This window comes from Saimiri boliviensis, chromosome 4 (genome assembly GCF_048565385.1).
Source record: "Saimiri boliviensis isolate mSaiBol1 chromosome 4, mSaiBol1.pri, whole genome shotgun sequence".
NCBI classification, from domain to species: Eukaryota; Metazoa; Chordata; class Mammalia; order Primates; family Cebidae; genus Saimiri; species Saimiri boliviensis.
This window is the reverse complement of record NC_133452.1, coordinates 53,931,440-53,953,942: the sequence shown is the minus strand read 5'-3', so window position 1 is coordinate 53,953,942 and position 22,503 is coordinate 53,931,440. Positions and strand designations below refer to the sequence as shown.

The 22,503-nt window shown below is 35.5% G+C and overlaps 2 long non-coding RNA genes across 4 annotated transcripts in view; one reads left to right on the top strand and one right to left on the bottom strand.

The window, feature by feature from the left end:
• Window positions 1-22,503, bottom strand: part of LOC141584275 (uncharacterized) — a 752,462-nt gene that overhangs the window by 352,060 nt on the left and 377,899 nt on the right. The gene's annotated exons all lie outside the window — the stretch shown is intronic.
• On the top strand, window positions 1,414-13,179 carry LOC141584273 (uncharacterized). Of its 2 annotated transcripts, none has more exons than XR_012517204.1 (3): window positions 1,414-1,578; window positions 2,966-3,056; window positions 13,134-13,179. It is a non-coding gene; the product is annotated as an uncharacterized LOC141584273 (long non-coding RNA). The 2 variants fall into 2 exon arrangements; XR_012517205.1 differs by lacking the exon at window positions 13,134-13,179 and adding an exon at window positions 9,787-9,838.

Genomic DNA, 22,503 nt, shown 5'->3' with positions numbered 1-22,503 from the left:
CTTGGAGGGAACCCCGCATATCTACAACCATAGATCTTTGACAAACCTGACAAAAACAAGCAATGAGGAAAGGAAAAATTAAACCTGTTTAATAAATGGTGTTGGGAAAACTGGCTAGCCATGTGCAGAAAGCAGAAACTGGACCCCTTTCTGACACCTTACGCTAAAATTAACTCCAGATGGATTAAAGCGTTAAACATAAGGCCTAACACCATAAAAACTCTAGAAGAAAACCTAGGCAAAATCATTCAGGACATAGGCATAGGCAAGGACTTCATGACTAAAACAACAAAAGCATTGGCAACCAAAGCAAAAAATAGACAAATGGGATCTAATTAAAATCCAGAGCTTCTGTACAGCAAAAGGAACAATCATTAGAGTGAAGAGGCAAATAAAAAACTGGAAAAAATATTTGCAATCTACCAATCTGACCAAAGGCTGATATCCAGAATCTACAAAGAACTAAAGCAGATTTATAAGGAAAAATAAAAATAAAAATAAAAAACATTGAAAAGTAGGCAAATGATATGACGAGATACTTTCTGAAAGAAGACAGCTCTGCAGCCAACAAACATATAAAAAAAAAATACTCCTCATCACTGGTCATTAGAGAAATGCAAATCAAAACCACATTGAGATATCATCTCACGCCAGTTAGAATGGCAATCATTAAAAAATCTGGAGACAACAGATGCTGGAAAGGGTGTGGAGAAATAGGAACACTTTTACACTTTTGGTGGGAGTGTAAATTAGTTCAACCATTGTGTTGATTCCTCAAGGATCTAGAAATAGAAATTTCATTTGATCCAGCACTCTCATTGCTGGGTATATACCCAAAGTATAAATTGTTCTATTATAAAGACACATGCACACTTATGTTTACTGCAGCACTGTTTACAATAGCAAAGACCTGGAACCAACCCAAATGCCCATGGATGATAGACTGGACAAGGAAAATGTGGCATATATAATCCATAGAATACTATGCAGCAATAAAAAATGATGAGTTTGTGTCCTTTGTAGGGACATGGATGAATCTGGAAACTATCATTCTCAGCAAACTAATACAAGAATAGGAAAATCAAACACCATATGTTCTCACCCATAGATGGGTGTTGAGCAATGAGAACACATGGACACAGTGAAGGGAGCATCACACACTGGGGTCTGTTGGTGGGGACTATAGAAAGGAGAGCATGGTGTGGGAAGGTTGGGGAGGGATAACATGGGGAGAAACGCCAGATATAGGTGAAGAGGGGGATAGAGGCAGCAAACCACATTGCCATGTATATACCTATGCAACAATCCTGCATGATCTGTACATGTACCCCAGAACCTAAAGTATAATTAAAAAAAGAAAATTCTCATTTAATTTCATCCCCTGGCTTTTAAACTTTTTGTTGTTTCTATTTATACCTTATTGTAGTGCCTATGTTTTGAAAAGTTGTTGTAATTATTATTTTTGGTTTTTGTTTTTGAGATGGATTTTTGCTCTGTCACCCAAGATGGAGTGCAGTGGCACAATCTCAGCTCACTACAACCTCTGCATCTCAGGTTCAAGTGATTCTCCTGCTTCAGGTTCGCAAATAACTGGGATTACAGGCATCTGCCACTATACCTGGCTAATTTTTGCATTTTTAGTAAAAACAGATTTCTCCATGTTGGCCAGACTGGTCTCAAACTCCTGATCTCAGGTGATCTGCCTGTCTCAACCTCCCAAAGTGCTAGAAGTTATAAGTGTAAGCCACCACACCCATCCTATATTTCTTATCTTTTATTGGTTCTTTGTTTAGTCTTTCTACTTACGATAAGAGTAGTTTACACACCACAAGGAAGTGCCATCCAGGAGTCAAAGACTAGAGTCAAAAAACCTTAGATGTCTACTTGGTATTCTATTGTATTGCATCTCAGCAGGCACTCAAACCATAAGACGCAATTTCTCCCACTCTTCCCTCCTCCTTCCAAAGGAGCCTTACCCTACAGCCGCCACCACCCCTAGCCACAAGGAGTACTGTTGGACTACCACGAATGTTATTTCAAGGCCCTAGATTACTTAAGTCATCCTGTGATTAACGCTGCTTTTGAGCAGTGAGCTCCCCTGTGGCCCAGGGCAGGTCCAGAAATACCATCCAAGAGTCAAGTCCTAGAATTGGAGATCCTAAGGGCCTGCTTTGTGCTCTACCCTCCTCTGGCAGTGTTGCTACCTGAGGTATAAAATAAAGTCTCCTTTATTTTTCTCTCTGCTTTTCTCAAGCAGAAATAATTTTGCACCACAGGTGGTAATGTGCTGAGTCTCATCTGAAGTCAGTAAATCTCAGAGGCTCACCAAGGCCCTCAATGTAATGCCTGGGTTTCATTGCTGTTTATTCAGGAACCAAGAGCTCTTCATTAGCAGGTGACGAATGCTGGCAGGACCGGCTCCTTTCCTTCAAGACAACAAGTTCCCTTCTGGCCCAGGATGCATCTAGAAATGCTATCTAGAAGCTAGGACCTGAAACAGGGGCCTCAAGGCTCTGACTCATGCCTTATCCTGCTGTGCCTGAGCTGGTATCCAAAATGCAAAACAAATTCTCCCCACTCTTCCCTCTCCTCTCCTCAAGTAGTAGAAAGCAGTCTTTTCAAATCCTCAACCTGTGCAGCCTGAGGTTATAGGAGGGGTGATGCCAGCACTCTCTTGGCTGCCCCAGCTGGCGTCTTAGTATGTTGTGTGCCCTCCCAGTCCACTGTCTCTGGGCCTAGTTCAACCCTAGGACTTACTACAAGTTGCAGTCCTTATGGCCTAATCTGCCTTTCAAATTTACTTATAGACAAATAGCACTTTGGCCCTCAGTGGTAAGGTTTGTGGGCACTCAAGTCCAGATGGCTGGGACTGGCAGTTCCCCTCTGGCTAGGGGTGGTTTTAATGCTGCCTCTGTGGGTGGGCATCAGCTGAATTTTGTCGGTTTTTTTCTCTCTGCTCTAACAGGACAGCAGTGAGTTCAGTGCCTCACAATTGCTGAGTTCTCCCTCTCCCACCATCCAGAGAAGATGCTCTCTGAGCTGCCGCTGCTGCTGGGGTAAGTGAGTGTTGGTGTCAGTGATTCAGGACTGTTTTCTATCTCTTCAGTGCCTCTTTCAGTGTTATGAAGTTAAAGCCAGGTACTGTGGATGTTCAACTGATTTTTGGTTCTTATAAAGGTGTTCTTTTCTGTGTAGATAGTTGTTAACTTGGTGTCCTTGCTCGGGGATGGTAGATGAAGCTTTCTATCCCTCCATCTTGCTCTACCTCCCTCCGTAATGCTATTTTTCCCTCCTGCTAGCCAGACCAGATTTTATCCATATAGATTATAACCTTCCAGCAATCAAGCTTTCTTAACGTCTGATCGATCACACGCATTTCCAAATTCTTATGACTTGTTTATATTATACAACTTAGTACTCTATTATATATATCTTTATGTTTTTATTAGTTTAACATTTATGTCTTTTGTGTCAACAAAAATTTAAACTCTACCTTTGAGTCTAATGTAGACTTAGGAAAACTTAGAATATATAACTCAAATAAATTTTCTTAGTGATTTGGTGATTCTTATCTGAAAGTACACAAAATACCCATTGATATCACAGATGAAGGAACAGAAGAAATATGTTGGCTTACCTTTAGCAAAGGTATAATAGGTAGACTGAAATCGTTCTGCATAAATATCCAAAATAGCCATATCTTGCTCAGATAAAGTGGTCAGTGCAAAAAGAGATTTATTTGCTCACTTTTTAATGTAAAATAGTTATTGAGAGTCTAGTGCCAATCACTGAGTTAGATGCTATGTTTAGCACTATAGTCTAGCTTCTAATTCAAAGAGCTTATCTGGGAGTACAAACAAGTAAAGATATAATTTGAATACATGTGACTGAGGTATGAACAGTGGATAGGACAGCAAGTAAATAGTTGAGACTGACTCAGCCTTGGGGATTCAAGAAAAATCCCTGGTGGAGGAACATATAATCAGAGTTCCTAAAGAAAATGATATGGGGTATATACGTAGTTGAGACCTGCAGAATATAAGTAAGAAAACTAAGTGGGAAAGAGTTTATAGAAAATTTGCAGACATGTCTGTAGTTTAACATGGCACATATACAGAATGACTGAGGTTAGAAATGAGAAACATTAAAAAGTAAATGAAATGAGAGGAAATAATCTCAGATACTACTGAACCTAACACTATAGGATAAGTAGATTTATTATAATATGGCAAGTATCTGCTTTTGACCAGGAAAAAAACAGGATAAATTAATTATCTATTTCATCGATTCTAGAGCATGTTTAAGAGTTAAATATATTCATAAGTTGCATGTGTACAAAGCCATAATGTCTTGCCTGCTTGACATTTGTTCTGTTTGATGTTTCTGAAATTTAAAAGTAATTTTTGTTTAAAAAAAACATGCACAGTGGCAGGGCTAAACATTTTCTCTCACACATATACATACAACTTCATGCAAATATACATAAGATTATAGGTTTCTCAAATTTAAAAGTAATTTTTGTTAAAAAAATATGCACAGGGGCAAGGCTAAACATTTTTTCTCACACATATACATACAACTTCATACAAATATACATAAGATTATAGGTACAAACATAGGGCTTATACTTGTATGACCTGATTTTTTTACTTCATATCTCAGACACATACTTACACGTGAGGACATATAGATCTGTTTTGTTTTTTATTCAAATACATAAAATTTTATATTCTGTTTTTAATAATTTTAAAAATTATTTTTGGCTTGACTTCATAATGAATTTCTAATATTTTTCAATTCAAGAAATATATATGTCTATCTCTGTATGTATAACTAATTTAATTTAATGGATTGGATTCTGTAAGAATAAAAGATCTTTCATTTCTTTATATCAATTTTAAATAGTATCATTAGTATTTGAATTGTGCAGCAGTTTTTAAATATAATATTCACAATGATATATATGTCATTTACTTTCTAAAGCATATATTTATGTATATATATATATATGTGAAAAATCACATGAATAATAGTTTCTACTCTCAGAACATCAAACTGTGTGAATATGCATGTCTTTGTGCATGTGTGTGTGTTTACATTTACCTCAGTGTCTTTTTTCTTCAGTATATTGATTTTCTTGGGAATAGTGTGCTATAGTAGTTTTTTAATATTTACTTCATAACTCTCAATCCCCTGTTGATTGTATTGTGGAGGCTTGATCAACACTAAAATCAAATATAATAAACTTGCAAAGTATTCAAATCAATGCTTCCTTTCATCTTTGACTTTTGGGCTAATTATAGCAGTCATCCTTATCTCTATGGACACCCTGAACTCAATGATTATGAGTGAGTAGTTTTGTTTTCCTTTTCTTTTTGTAATTTCTAAATAATTTTGCTTTCATCATTTTCCCAGGTTTTATTTATGTAATATAGCTATAAAGTATTCATATCACTCTACTTTGAAAACACTTTATTTTAATGAGGATGCTATATAAAAAAAACTTAAAAATCATGAGATCTTAATAAAATTCACATGTCCTATTTCATTGCTATAGAAATTGACTCATTTTCATCAGAGTTGTATTTATTGACATTATGTTTAATTAAAACTTTTCTCATTGTTTTCCCTCAGTTAGCCTCTTCTAATAATTATGCTTCCATTTTCTAAATTTAGGAAGTTGTTAAAAAGCCTGTCTTAAGGAAAATTGCCACTGCTAAAGAAACATTATCATTACAAACATAAAATATTAATAGCTATAATAACAAACATTTGCATATTACTTTTTTCACTGTGCAATGTGACAACCTATTATGTTAGTAGATCCAAACTGCCTTTATAATAGAAAATCAAAGTCATTTTTCAGATGACAAAATTAAGACTCACAGACATTGGTCTCCAAAATAACTACTTAGTCAGAGAGGACTAGGACACAGTATCCAAATCCCCAGTATTTTTTTTTAAGATAATTTCAATATTCTCCAAACTCTTTGCCTATAATAGCTTTCTTTAACAGAAAATTGCCAGGAATAGCTGATTAAAACTTTTAACGTTTTTCCTATTATGTCTCTTTTTATTTTGTTTCGTTTTGTTTGCTGAGATGAGGTTTCACTCTGTTGCCTAGGATGGAGTGCAGTGGCATGATCATGACTTACTGCAGCCTCTACCTGCCCTGAGTTCAGATGATCTACCCACCTCAGCCTCTGGAGTAGTTGGGATGCAGGCAGGTCACATATTTTTTCAGAGACAGGGTTTCATTGCGGTTCCCAGGCTGGTCTGAAACTCCTAGGCTCTGAAACTCCACCCAGCCTCCCAAAGTGCTAGGATTACAGGAATGAGTCACCATGCACAGCTGTAATGTATCCCTTAACTTTGCAGTCAATGATGACACCACACCACCCATATATAAAAATAATCAATGTATATGTAAGATGAAAAATACATATTGAGCACTTCTGTATGACAGTAACTGGTCTAGCAGTCAGGAAATTTTTAAAATACAATTCTTATACTTAAAAAAATGACAATCTACTCAAGAAGATGGGTGCATAAGAGAATAATTTTATATGTTATAAAACAATGTAGCACAGAATCTGACAGAGGTGCACACCAAGTGGTTTGGGAGAATAAAAGGGTCAATTAGTTTGACTTCAGATGAATGAGCTCATCTTGGAAGTTGGGAACAAGAACAAAAATGGCTTTAGAATCTGCATTCCACTGACTTTTAGAAGATAAACAGGTAAATTCAAAAGTAAAATCTTTCCAAGTGATAAAAGAAAAATCATTTCAACACTCTATCACAACTAATGTGATCGTATATTTTATCATTTATTAACCAGCACCTAAGACAACAGATATAAACTTGGACAGTACTATTCAAACCCAAATTTATGGTTGCCATAGGTTCTTTCCAGAAAAAAAGAAAATGAAGTAAAGATCTACAAATAACAATATCATTATATTGCTTCTCTACAGTCAGTCTTCTTGCCCCAACCTGTGTTTCTGACAATGTTGCCACACTCTCACTTATCCAAGACAAAAAACTGGGAATTAACCTAGACCCTGCTTATCTGATTCTTACTCCAATTATGACATATGTCTTTTAAAACATATCTGCTAATTATCTTCCCTCTCTTTATCACTATGGCCATTACATAAACCAACCTTATCATCTCATGCCTAGACCTTTTAACACCAGCTACTAAGGCTCCTTTCCTTCAGCTCTGCACATTATTCTACACAAGGCTCCAGATTCTGTTACTTACATCCATATCTGGTCATGGCACTCCCTTGGACTTTACCTCCATTGCAGGTATTGGCTAACACAAAAGGCCTTTCTGGATTTGCCCCACATATCAGTTTTTCTGGCCTTCTACATTGCTGCATTTTTCTCATTTTTTACATTCTAAAGTCTTAGTAATATATTCCCAAACACAGCATATGTTTCTTTCCATTTTTGAACTTTTCTGTTTCTTCCTCTGCCTGGAATTTTTCTCTCTTCCCTTGTCTTTACAGAGGCCTTCAAAACCCTATCACGTGTTATTTAATTTCTTTTTTTCCCTTTCACATTCACAAACAAGAGTAAATTACTTCCTGCTCTTTGATATGCTGTTTTATAGAAAACCCTTTGTTTCTGTGCTCTTACTATAATGTATTTGTTTATTTATAAGTCTCTACTTTACTGTTGGCTTTGAGTACAGGGAGAGCAAAACCATATACTTTTTTCACTGTACTCCCAAGCTACCAGCTAATAATTGACACAAAGTCGGCCATCAATATATGTGATGAATTTTATTTACTGTCAAAACAAGGTGGTATGTGTGGAACGACATGGCTTATTTGCCAATCAACAATAAACAGTCTCAACTCAGAAAGTCTTGCAAATGTTCGCTTTTTCACGTTGTTGCTTCTGCGAAATACATTTCTGGTGATTAGCATCATTAGTCAATATATCTGAGTTTGATGATGATTTTGCAAATACTTATTTTTTTCAGAACTCTCTACAGAGCAGTAGCACATAGGTTATTCCTTCCTAATTATAAACAAAAGTATAAGTTTCTTTATAACCTTTGCCTTTCAGCCTAATTATTTTTGTTGTGTAAATAACTGTATTTGCCATTTGATTTCCAAATAGATACATTGGGCATAAATATCCTCATTCACTGATGAGAACACATGAACACATGGAGTAGGGGGTAGACAACACACACTGGGATCTGTTGGGAGTGGGAGGTAGAGGGAGGGAGAGCGTCAGGAAGAACAGCTAATGGATGCTGCCCTTAATACCTAAGTGATGGGATGGTCTGTGTGGCATACCACCATGGCACATGTAACAAATGCACAGCCTGCACACGTACCCTTGAATTTAAAATAATAGTTAAAAAGGAGTAATTTTTTTTAAAAAGAAGTTTCATTCTTAGTACTAGTAATCTTAAGTAATCAACAGGATTAGGGTGTAGGAAGGAGGCAGTGCAGAGGAGATAAAGAAGCTGTTTTAATATGTAGTCATACATTGCCTAATGGTAACACATTCTGAGAAATGCATCTTTAGGTAACTTTATCTGCCTGCTAAATCATAGAGTGTACTTGCATGAACTAGAATAATATAGCCCACTATACACCTAGGTTATATGATGCAACCTATTGCTTTTAAGCTACAAACCTCCATAGCACATTATTGTACAGAATACTATAGGCAATTGTAACACAGTAGTAAGTATTTGAGTATCTAAGCATAGAAAAGGTACATAAAAAATATAATATTATAATCTTAAGAGGTCATCATTGTATACGAGTTCTGTCATTGACCAAATCACCATTATGTCATGACTGTAATTTGTGGCAACTTCCTATCATAATTATTTCAAAATTGAAGGCAGTTAGACACTGAATTGGTTTCTGCTTCTTATATGTTTAGAATTTTATAAAAAGTCCTATCTGCTCCTTGCCTGTTCCCTTGTGTAGATTAATAGTGCAAAGTCTAGAAAGTATTCTGAACGATTCAAAGGAAGCAGCTTAATATGTATACACATTATTATGATTTAACTCTTGAAAAACTGAAAACTGCTCCACAAACCATGAAGTTAACTATTTCATGAAAGTAACAGGTTTCAATCTGCTGCATACATTATGGAAAATTCTACAATATTTGACTTAAAACCAAAAAAAAGACTAATAGTGACACAGCTAAGGCTGAGGAGTCTAATACATTTTTTAATTTTTTGCCAAACCTGCAAGCTCACTTCACAATCTTATGGCAAGAACTCTCTCAGAATGGTTATGAAAGCCAAATTTATAATCCTCACATGATAGCAGAAACCCAAGAGAGCACCAGTATCACCTCTGACCTTGGAAAAAAACATTTATTATGAAAATAAAAGGCAGGAAGTAGTCTTAACCTGTGAGTCTTAAAAAGTTGAGTAAAAAACTTAAAAGCATGTGTTCTGCTGTTTTTTTTTAAACAAAAATAGATAAAAATCACCAAATTGTATGTCTACAGCAAACTTTAAATGAACTAAAGAAAATTTAGTTTATATTGAAGTAGATTCCTTAGAATATTATTTGAAAGTAAAAAAAAAAGAGTTACAAGATTTTCCCTTGACTGTGAAACTATCTAGTAGACCAACATGAAATATATTCAAACCCATATTTGGAGAAAGGGAGACTAAATTTTTTGTTAAATTATTTTAGTATTTGGTCATGTAATATTTTATGGGGTCATAAACTTTCTGAAACAGTGATTTCTTTCTTTCTCTTTCTTTCTTTTTTTTCTTTCTTTCAATACAGGACACATTATAGTTCTCTCTCCTTAGTTCTGGATTATTTTCAATAGCCAAAAACTGAAGAAAAGAAAAAATGTTTGTCAACTGGAGAATGGGTATACTAATGGTGGTACATCTATCTGTACTATGGAATACTACTTAGCAATAAAATGAATGAATTACTGATATATGCAACAACATGAGTGAAGCTCAGGAGAGCATATGGGATAGAAAAAATATATTTGAAAAAATAGTAGATTCCAAATGTAGTGAGAAATTTCACCTACAGATCCAAAATGTTTAGTTTATCTCAAGAAGAATACTATGAAGTAAACCATACTATAGCACATTACAGACAAATTGCTTAATATAAAGATAAAAAGAAAACTTTAGAAGTAACCAAATTAAAATGACACATTGTATACATGGTTACCCATGTACAGGACCAAAGATAAAATGTAAAGAAACTTCTCATCTTAAACAATGTATATATAAAAACAAGGGTTTAATAACATTAAAAAAAATAATGAAAAAAAAACATTTTCACCAGCATTTTATATCTAGCAAAATTATCTGTCAAAAGTTAATTCATTATATTTTTTAAAAACTGATAGAATTTGTTTAGCAGACCTTCAATATAAGAAATGCTAAATGGCCGGGCGCGGTGGCTCAAGCCTGTAATCCCAGCACTTTGGGAGGCTGAGGCGGGTGGATCACGAGGTCAAGAGATCGAGACCATCCTGGTCAACATGGTGAAACCCCGTCTCTACTAAAAATACAAAAAATTAGCTGGGCATGGTGGCACGTGCCTGTAATCCCAGCTACTCAGGAGGCTGAGGCAGGAGAATTGCCTGAACCCAGGAGGCGGAGGTTGCGGTGAGCCAAGATTGCGCCATTGCACTCTAGCCTGGGTAACAAGAGTGAAACTCCGTCTCAAAAAAAAAAAAAAAAAAAGAAATGCTAAAGGAAGTTTTTCAGACAAAAGGGAATGATTCCAAATAGAAACTCAGCTCTGCAGGAAGGAATGAAATTGACAGAAATAGTCTCTGTAAAATATTAAAGACTATCAATAGCTATAAACTGTTTAACAAAGCAAGCAAGAAGAAACAAATCTATCCAAGACTCTCTATAATGGTTCTAGTATTCATATCTTTTGCAGATTGTATTTTTCTTTAGCTCAATACATTCACTTAGATATAAACCTTGAAACTCAGTAAGTCTTTACCAGTCTCTTTAAATTATCCAAATCCATTAACTTTCTTGAGTGAACAGTGAAAGATAAAAATAGTCATTTCATTTTAATTTACCATATATTTAATTAGTTTAATTATTATTATATTCTGAATTTCCTAGAAAATTATTTAAGAAGAATTTTGTTATCATTACATTTTATGATAGCCCATGCATCTATGACAATGGTATTTTAAAATTTTACATTTTATTTATGAAATTTCTATGGGAAATGTAAATCTTTAAAGGAAAGATTTTATATCAATACAAATATTTGAATATCAGTACTCATTCTACCATAAATCAAATATGGAAATTATATAAAGAGCTACTATGATATATAAAAATATACAGTTAATAGGTTACATAATGTATCATATATCATTGAATAATTGTAGAATATTTTCTTTCATCAGAAAATGTCTATGAATATCAGGGACTCATTTCTGAAGACAAATTTAGCTTAAAGAGACTGACTAGCCCCTAAGCTCACTTTAACAAATATAAAGATTGCCACTTGACTGTGTCTTATTGCAAAGGATTGGTCTAAGTTTAAACATCAAGCACCTAATGGCATTATATTTAGACTAAAATAAATCATTTTTTTCTCAACTATCATTCAAATCACTCCTCTTCCCCATGTCTCTTTTGAAAATGTTCAATTTTTGTTATTTTTTTTCTACATAAACCTGGTGATAATAACAGTAATTTTTACAGTCCAATTCTTCTCTAAGTGTTTTAAAATTTAATGTAGTTTGACAATGGCAATTCTAGAGAAAGCATAAACTGCATAAAACATGAGGCAGCATGAAGCAGTGCTAGAAGACATTCAGGTTTCCAGTGTCAATGTTCACAAAATTTCATTCTATGCCATGAAAACATGCGCACACACACTCACAAAAATATGTTGATTTACAGTTCAGAGTTAAGGACAGTTTCATTGTCTCAGTGGTGGGTCAGAAACATCCTTCTTCTATCTAGGTGCTTCCAACTGTTCAGATCTCAGATACAAAGGGATATATCATTACAGAGCTTGCCAAATCTGACACTCCTTAGTCATGTGCAGGACAGAATTGTCAAGAACCTCAAAACATAACATCTTATTTATGTTTTATATAAAGGTATCATAACCTTAAAATAATTTTTATATTAAATGTGGACCTAATAAATCTGGCCATAACACATACCTACTGGGAATTTGCAATATGCTATATTAATGTTATTATATCAGCCATCACCTTCCACTTATTTTTTTCTCAGCAACTTAGATGTGACAAAGAAGATGCTAACTTCAGGGAATTCAGCTTTTATTTTAAGATCTAAAATGTTAAAAACAAAAAGGAGTGAAAGGTAGGAGAAGACAAATCAATTCTTGGCAATGAGAGATCTTTTTAATTTTGCTAAGGTCGAATGAATCATGCAATCTTAGAAACAGAACAGGATAGCTAAATGAATGAATTTATCCACATAACTATAGCACCAGAACAACTAGTAATTATTTGTTTCTCCACTCTCAAATTTAGAGTAAGAAACACAAATTCAAACTCTTACTAAGTATGCTCAGCTAAGTTATTTATTGGTTTATTGTTTGATTGTTAGTTGGTTAGAAAGTTTATTGGACTGGTATTCGTTACTTTCTTTTTAAATAAAACTATTATCCATATGGAAAATCAGTCACTTTCACAAGTGGAAATTAACTTTCCTACCACATACATTACTCATGTATATCATAAACCTAATTCTTAGCTATTAATAACTGGAAGGAGTCATGAGCAAAGGTTGGCTTACATCTTTTATTTTATTCCCACCAATTAATTTCCCAAATTCAGAAATATATAGATAAGAAAGAAAATCAAAGCGGTATAATCTGTTTGGTTCACCTAACTTAACCCTATGCTAGAGCCAAGCCTCACTACCTTGTTCAGGAGTTAACCAGTTCAGAAAATGGGCAGTGGTCATTTTTATGCACTAAAAATCTCAGTGGAACTCCTTGCAGAGATAGCCAACATTTTGTATTGATTATTCAGTTGAGATGGTAATGAATTGAAACTCTCTTATTTTCCAAATTTGCCATAACTCATCAGTGAATAACTGGATCAAAGCAAATTATTGTTCTTCCCTTATCTTCTGCTGCTTTATCAGGGTTACCTGGAGCCAGACTGGAAGGAGAGATTCATATTTGCCTAAATGGTAAGAGAGCACTTAGAAAGTTTAACCCAAGCCTGTATTTTTAATAAATTTACTACTATTATCTGTGGAGAAATAGATCCTTGCAATATAAAGCTGATAGCTACAATTTGCATAAGAAAACATTGTGATGTTAAAATGGAGTTTCAGCTTAGAATGAAAAAAGATACCATTGGAGCATGACAGTAATGATCATTTATTTTACAAGTCTCAAGAGGACCTCCCTGGTGAGAACCCATGCTGATATTCTGTATCAGCTTACCTTGTACAAGTGGATATTAACTGCACACAAAGCGGAAGCCAATTTTATTGTAATTTTTTTCATTGCTAAGACTGACTCACAAGAGGCTCATTTTCTGTACGTCCCAAAGGATTGCAGTCATGCGGCGTTGTGTAAGCACTCATTACTGTGCAAGCATTACCACATAAACCTTCCATCGAAAACAATAGATTACATAGTATAAACATGCTTTTTTAAACAAACAATCTAAAGGGGAAGCTATAGTTACAGTGGGAAGCTAGACATTTCTTATTAAGACAATAAACATAGGTATCAAAACAGACCTTTTTTTGGTCTATATATTTTTGGGGGGATACTATGTGTTAAGTACTGTGATAAGTGATTTATGTTTATAATCTCATAATTGGTACCCAGACAGAATTGTCACATGAACTGAATCTCTTTAAGTTCTGGACTCTTGTTCAAGTGTACTACCATCTCTTTAGCTCTATGAGTTTTTAGGCCAATATTAAGAATTTTTGGACAGCTGTTTCCGTATTACCTAGAAGTTTAATCCCATCCCAAATTCTAGAATTCTTCTTGCCTCTACTTACTGGAAATTTGGAAGGCATGAAAGTTTAGTAACAATCCATGTTGGTGGTTTTAGAAACATTATGCACTGGCAGACCTAATGATGTTTGGTGTCTGGATCTCACAAACTTGGAACTATCAAAAGGCCAAATTCTCTTGTCTCAACCAAGAAAACCTATGCTTTTGTTTCTTTCCAAAAGTGAACCTGTACCATATTCTATGCCCTCAGGGTCTGGACTCAGATTACCTGGGTTAGAATCTTGTCTCTATCGTTTACTAGCTGTGTGAGTTTCAGCAAGTTATAAACTTTAGCGCCATAGCTATAAAATGGTGATTGCTAAAGTTGCATTGATGGAGTTAAGCAAAGAAGACTTTATTCAACACTATTGAAATACAAGAAATAATTTAAGCTCAATTCCTCTGAAACAGGTAGAGGGTGTTTTAAGCTCTGAGATGAGCAGGTGGAAAAGTACTGGGGGAAATTGGGGAAGGTTGGTTAATGTGATAAGGCCATCTGAGTTTGTTAATTGGCACATGAATTTAGGTACCCACCATCCCACAGAAACTAGCAGATAGAGGCAGTATCTCCTTCCCTGATTACATTTCAAAGGATTAGCTCCCACATCTTGGAGAAAGACATTCTGGGGTTATAAAACTAGCAAGAGGCTGGGGGAAGATTTATATCTGAAAGATATAGAAAATGATTCTACAATTTAAAGTTTTAAATGCTCAAAAAAAGGGACATTAGGGGCTTAGAGTTACCAGAAGCCTGTCTCCAGTTTTGTCAAGCTGAGGGGAAAGTTAAAGCTGTCTTGGTCACAGCTTCCATGGTTGCTGGGAGGATTGAGACTGATTATGCCAATTAACCTGTATCACCACTGTGGCTGGTATAGGGTGAATACTCAATATGTAGTAACTGGTATTACCTTTATCCCCATATTATTCTTTGTTTTCTAATAACTGACTACTATTCCTGCTCCTCCCTTGCTAGCAATCACACAGTTTAGACAATTCATTGTACCCTGTATCCTCATGATCTGCACAGGTCAATTTTATAGCATTCCCTGTGTCTCTCTCCTGATATCATCTAGGCTAGAGGCTTTTAAACAGTCTCAGTTCATGGTGCCTTTAAAATCTCAATATTTTTTCATAGCCAAATCTAAAAGAAAGGAAGTACTTAACACTTCTACTTATGAATCAATTAGGTCCAAACAACTTAATAAATGGATTGGCCCTAACAATTTAGTAGCTGTTTGGGAAAAAATAATATCAATAAATCTAAAAGATAACATTTTTGTTTAATCTTAAATAACCACAGTTACGTGCTAATGGAACATTGCCTGTTTTACTCTGAGCAGCTTCTCAGACTTTGGAGTCATGGTGTACAAGTCTACCTTTATTTGTTATTCTGCATTGATTTTTAGTAATATTTTTATCACAACCACTGAAAACACAAAAAATATGACATTGAAAGGAAATGACACCAGATTTTAGTCTTGACACATGGTATCAAGAAGTCTTCAAGAAAGAAGCCTTTCTTCTCTCACCTTTTAGTTCTAGGCCTATGCTGTCTCCATGGGAGTATGTTGTTTGTGCCTAATGTGTCAGTGGAGTTGGGGGTAATAAGCTGCAATTTATATACAAATAAAAACATAGCAAATTGCCTCTCACCACAAATAAAATGACAGAAAATTAGTTGGCATGATAGAAAAACCCAGAAATACTCAAAGTTGGGATCTGTTGATAATCTCTTTTGCTAAGCAAATATATGACATAAGTGACAATTTGTACACAGTTTAATAATTTTGCCTGTAATTTGTCTAAATAATTGACTTAGACAAAATAAAAAAAGACCAATGCTTCAGGTATTCTGTAAACAGTTTTGCACAAGTTGTCAGTAGATTCTATAACCTTTGCAGTGGAAAGTCTGAAAGTGTAGTGATTACAGCAGAGATGCTACAGTGACACATCAAGTCAAGCCCTGGCTGTACAAATTACCCACCGGCTTTCCTTAACAATATCCTTACTGTCTCTGAACCATCTTCTCATCATCTGTAAATGGGGCTAATATGATCCACCTCCTATTTTGGATTAAAAGAGATGCTGAATATAATATTTTCTGAAAAGTACTTGACACTTAGAAGGGGCAGCAAGCAATGAATAGTTTGTACATGTTTGTTAATTTAAAATTATCTCTATAAATAAATTTAGAAAAATACATTTTGTAAGACTGCACCAGATTTTAGAACACTAGGAATGTTTCCAAATTTTATTTCCTAAAAATATTTAGTTATTACAATTATAATTTATGGTTGGTATTGAAAATTTGATAGCAGCAGCAAAATTACTCATTTTGTTAAATTAATTAAAGTAAAAGTCATAATACCAAGATGGACCTTAGGATACACTAAAATAAAAATCCATTTTCCATTTGCTTTACTAGGGGAAAATACATTTCCCTCATTTGTTTCAGCAAGGTAATCAGAATATTTGAGTTAATTATTTTTTGTTCACTAATTCATGCTTAAATGTTACTAACATCCCATTTTATTAACAAATCTATTATTTTACATTTTATAATCATACGCTTGAAGAGTTCTTTGAAATGGCAGTGTCTGCAATGGGAAGCTAGCACAGCATGAATGTCTCTAAAGCCAAGGTTACAGATGGATTTTGAAGTTCATTCTTTTTCCATCAGTTTAGTAGTCACAGCTTTGGCCTAAAACTTAATGTAACATGTTTCTAATTGTATTCTTTGATATATTTTTTTAAATGAGCTTAACAAATTTTTTGAAATAGATTATGGATATTCTTTTGGTGACAGAACAAACAAACAGACTATATATAAGTGAGATATATAAATTATCCATCTGTTTGGCACAGTTCTTGCACATTTTATGAAAATGTCTTCTTGTGTCTTCTTTTATAATTATTTTTATAGGCTACAATAACACAGCTCTAGAAACGTAAGTTTAGATAGATTTCAAAAGTAGCCATACTTCATTGTAGTTCTACTAAGCTACTCCCATCAAAAAGTACAGTCGGTTTCTCTGCCCCTTAAATTCAAGTGTGCCTTATGACTTCTTTTGACGAATATAGTGTTGTGGAAGTAATGTGCAAGTATTAAAACGAGCTTCTGAAGGTTTGAAATGCTTCTACTCTCACTCTTGGAACTTACCCACCAATTAAATATACAGAAAAGCATAAAGAAGAATGTAAAGCATATCCATATTCTTCCCCCTATTCTAGTAGTGATAATGTATTGTCAGATTTGCCAGATTGCTTTTATTTATTATTTTTATTTTTATTTTTTGAGATAGAGACTCACTCTGTCATCCAGGCCGAGTGCAGTGGTGTGAACTTGGCTCACTGCAACCTCCACCTCCTGGGTTCAAGTAGTTCTCCTGCCTCAGCCTCCTGAGCACCTGGGATTATAGCTGCCAACACATCCGGCTAATTTTTGTATTTTTAGTAGAGACAGTGTTTCATCATGTTGGCCAAACACTCAAATTCCTCAAGTGATTGCCGATCTCAGCCCCCCAAAGTGCTAAGATTACAGGAATGAGACACCATGTCTGGTTTATTTTTAATTATTTGTGAGTACATAGTAGGTGTGTATATTTATGGTGTACATGAGATTTTTTTATACAAGCATGCCAGGTAAATTAAGCGTATCATGGGGAATGAGATTTGCCAGTGTTTAAAGAACTAAAGCTTACAAATAAAGACAAAGTCCTCTTTAATCTTTCTAACATTACATCACATTCCATTCTGCATTGTTAGCCCTCCAAAGCAGAGGCTAACAATTGTGCACCCTGTTTTCCCGTATCTGTCTGTATCTGTCTGTTTTCCCGTATCTAACATCTATTTACCTATTTATTCTTTTATCTATCTGTATATCTAGATATACACACATACATATACGTAGATATATAACTTCATATACACATACATTTATAGGCATAAATACTATATATACATATGTGATTATTGGCCAAAATATACTATTTGGGGATAGTAGTTTCTATTTGCATAAATGGTGTTTTTCTTTGCACACCATTCTTCACATCTTATTTCTTCTCATTATGTTTTTGAAATACAGTCAGCCCTTCATATCAATGGGTTTCACATCTACAGATTCAACTGATCATAAATTGAAAACAACATTCTGAAAAAAAACAATACAAATAACAATACAACAATAAAAAAATTTAAAATACAGCATAGCAAATATTTGTATAGCATTTAGATTGTATTAAGTATTATAAGTAATCTAGAGATTATTATAAGTAATCTAGAGATTATTTGAAGTAACATGGAGGATGTGCATAGGTTATATGCAAATACTAGGTCATTTTATATGAGGGATTTGAATTTCTGTGAATTATGATACTCATGGGAGTCCTGGAATCAATTCCCATCAGGCATGGAGGGAAAACCATGTATTCTTGTTGATATCTAAAAATCTGATTCACCTTTTCCAATCTTACATTATTTGACTTTATCACATTTTATTCATTCATTCCCCTATTTCAGGGCACTTAAGAATGTTTCCCATTTTTGAAATAGTAATGGGTATCGTTTGTTTTTGCACATTTTAAAGCGTTTCTCTAGGTGCATATCCAGAAACAGTTTTGCTTACGCAAAGGATGTGGTTGATATGTGTTTCATTAATCTTTCAAATGTATTGAACACTTCATTTACATTTCAGTATTGTTCCAAATTGTGAGTGACCCTTGCTTTCCAATGTGGAATAAGGAAAAAAATCCCCAGTCTTTCTTTCTGAAATGGTGCAGATTTGGGATTCCACTCATCAGACACAGCTTTACTACCCTAGTATGCAGAATAAAGCTACAAAAGAAAGCAGAAAGCATAAAGCGTGCACTTGGCTAGGATTAGGGCAATGTTAAAAAAGAATGTGGCTGGGTTCAGTGGTGTTGATGACAGCATGGCCTCATGGTGAAGGCATCACATGACAACTGCACAGCAACAGTGGCTCCTATTTGGCCAAGTTTGCAGTGTGGTTTTGGTCATTCTCTCTGTAACAGTAGCCTAGGGTTTATTTCTCCAGCTCTTCCAGCATTTCTGTTAACTGTTCTCCAATAGATTACTTTATTTTTGTGCATGTCAGGAGTCTGTATTTAGAAATAAAGAAACTGATATACAAATGCCATTACATTTTTACCAGATTCTGGCAAATTGCTCCCTAAAGACACTACACATTATTAGTTTATGAGAATAACATTTCCCCACTGAATGATATTTATATTTTTTTCTAAAACTTATAAATATTGTGTCTTGTCTTTAACTTCAATTTGGATTGTTTTATCAATGAGATTGAATATAGTTCTATGGGATTTATATTTCCTTTTCTATAAAGTGGTTCCTCATATACTTCATTACTTGTTCTATTGAGCTGCTATAAATGTGTTAATTCATTGTTAATTCTGTGTTAATTCATTGTTATTATTAAAGGTCTAGTTAGAATTGTATTAGAATATGCTACAAATAATAAATGTATATTTATTATATGTTTTGTACCTACATATATTTTTTTCTCCCTCTGTTGTTCATATGCTAATCTTATGAATGTCATATTTTGCAGAAGAGGTTTTGTTGTCAGTATTTAATAAATACATGTTATCAAATTTGTTGAGTCTTTCCAGCAGAATTTTTTTTGTTTACAAAATTCATTTTTGTCTATAGTTTAAGAAATTGTGTTTTAAACTGGAGTGAGGGCCAGGCGCGGTGGCTCACGCCTGTAATCCCAGCACTTTGGGAGGCCAAGATGGGTGGATCACGAGGTCAAGAGATCAAGACCATCCTGGTCAACATGGTGAAACCCCGTCCCTACTAAAAATACAAAAAAAAAAAAATCAGCTGGGCCTGGTGGCACATGCCTGTAATCCCAGCTACTCAGGAGGCTGAGGCAGGAGAATTGCCTGAACCCCGGAGGTAGAGGTTGCGGTGAGCCGAGATCGTGCCATTGCACTCCAGCCTGGGTAACAAGAGTGAAACTCCATCATAAAAAAAAAATAATAATAATAATAAATAAACTGGAGTGAGGAAACATACTTTTATATTTTCTTCTGGTAATTTTTAAATTTGCATTTTGCACTTAGCTCTTCAAGTACTTGAAGATAGTTTGTGTGTAGTGTTAGGTTAGAACCCAATTTTATATTTTTCATAAAGATAGCCAATGCCAAGAACTATGAAGAATCTGATATTTTACCATATAGGTAAGCTAAAATGTTTGCCTTATACCATTTTATGGATGTTGGTAAAAGATGTGAGATTCCTGGGTCAATAATGACAGTTTACTAATTGATGCAATCAACATTTTTTTGCCCTGATTTCAAGAGTTTCAATTTCCACAAGGCAACATAAAGAAGATAAGCTGACAGCTGCTCATATGCTGTGGATTGCATTATAAGAAAGAAACCCTGAATTAAGGGAACCCAAATATTTTATAAGGGTAGTAAGTATGTATTCTCATTTTGAATTATAATCTCTATAATCTCCACATGTTAAGGGCATGTATTAGTCTGTTCTCACGCTGCTCATAAAGACATACCCAAGACTGGATAATTCATAGAAAAGAATTTAATGGACTCACAGTTACATATGGCTGGGGAGACCTCACAATCATGACAGAAGGCAAAGGAGAAGCAAAGTCATGTCCTGCATGGTGGCAGGCAAGAGAGTTGTGCAGAGGAACTCCCATTTATAAAACCATCAGGTCTCATGAGACTTATTCACTACCATAAAAACAATATGGGGTAAATTGCCACCATGATTCAATTATCTCCACCTGGCTCTACCCTTGACATGTGAGGATTATTACAATTCAAGGTGTGATTTGCATGGGAACACAGCCAAACCATGGAGCAGATGGAGGTAATTGGACCATGGAGGTAGGTTCCCCTATGCTGTTCTCATAGTAGTGAGTGACTTCTTATGAGACCTGATGGTTTTATAAGCCTCTGGCATTGCCCATGGCTTGGACTCTATCTTGCCACCCTGTGAAGAAGGTGCCTGTTTCTCCTTTGCTTTCCATCACAATCGTAAATTTCCTGAGGCCTCCTCAGCAGTACAGAACAGTGATTCAACTAAACATCTTTATGGATTACCCAGTATTGAGTATTTCTTCACAGTGTAAGAATGGACTAATGCAGTAAGTTGTTAATAAGGCAAAGGAGCACTGCTATAAGGATACCCAAAAATGTGGAAGCAACTTTGGAACTGGGTAACTTGCAGAGGTTGAAACAATTTGGAGGGCTCAGAGGAAGACAGAAAAGTGTGGGAAAGTTTGGAACTTCCCAGAGACTTGTTGAATGATTTTGACCATAATGCTGATAGTGATGTGAACAATGAAGTCCAAGCCAAGGTGGTCTCAGATGAGATAAAGGAACTTGTTGGGAACTAAAGTAAAGGTGACCCTTGCTATGTTTCAGCAAAGAGACTGGTGGCATTTTGCCCCTACCCTAGTGATCTGTGGAACTTTGAACTTGAGAGAAATGATTTAGGGTATCTGGCAGAAATTTCTAAGCAGGAAAGCATTCAAGAAAAAGCAGAGTATAAAGGTTTGGAAAATTTGCAGCCTGATGATGTGACTGAAAAGGATACCCCATTTCCTGAAAAGAAATTCAAGCCAGCTGCAAAAATTTGCATAAATAGCAAGGAGCCAACTGTTAATCACCAAGACAATGGGGAAAATGTCTCCAGGGCAAGTCAGAGACCTTCATGGCAGACCCTCCCATTACAGGCCCAGAGACCTAGGAGGCAAAAATGATTTCATGGACTGGGACCAGGGTCCCCCTGCTCTGTGCAACCTAAAGACATGGTGCCCTACATCCCAGCTGCTTCAGTTCCAGCTGTGGCTAAAATGTACAGCTAAGGCCATTGCTTCAGAGGGTGCAAGCCCCAAGTGTTGGCAGCTTACATGTGGTGTTGAGCCTGTAGGCGCACAGAAGTCAAGAATTGAGGTTTGGGAATCTCTGTCTAGATTTCAGAGGATGTATGGAAATGCCTGGATTGTCCAGGCAGAAGTCTGCTGCAGGGGTGGATCCCTCAAGGAGAACCTCTATTAGGGCAGACTGAAAGGAAAATTTGGGCTGTGAGACCTCATGCAGAGTCTTCACTGGGGCACTGCTGAGTGAAGCTGTGAGAAGAGGGCCGTTGTCCTCCAGACCCCAGGTAGATCCACCAACAGCTTGCACCATGCAACTGGAAAAGCCACAGGCACTCAACACCTGCCTGTGAACCCAGCTGGTAGTGGGGCTGTATCCTGCAAAGCCACAGTGGAAGAGGTACTTAAGGCTGTGGGAGCCCACCACCTGCATCAGTGTGCCTTGGATGTGAGCCATAAAGTCAAAGGAGATTATTTTGGAACTTTAAGATTTAATGACTGCCCTATTGAATTTTAGATTTGCATGGGACCCATAGCCCCTTTCTATTGCCCAATTTCTCTCATTTGAAATGGGTGTATTTACCCAATACCCTACCCCCATTGTA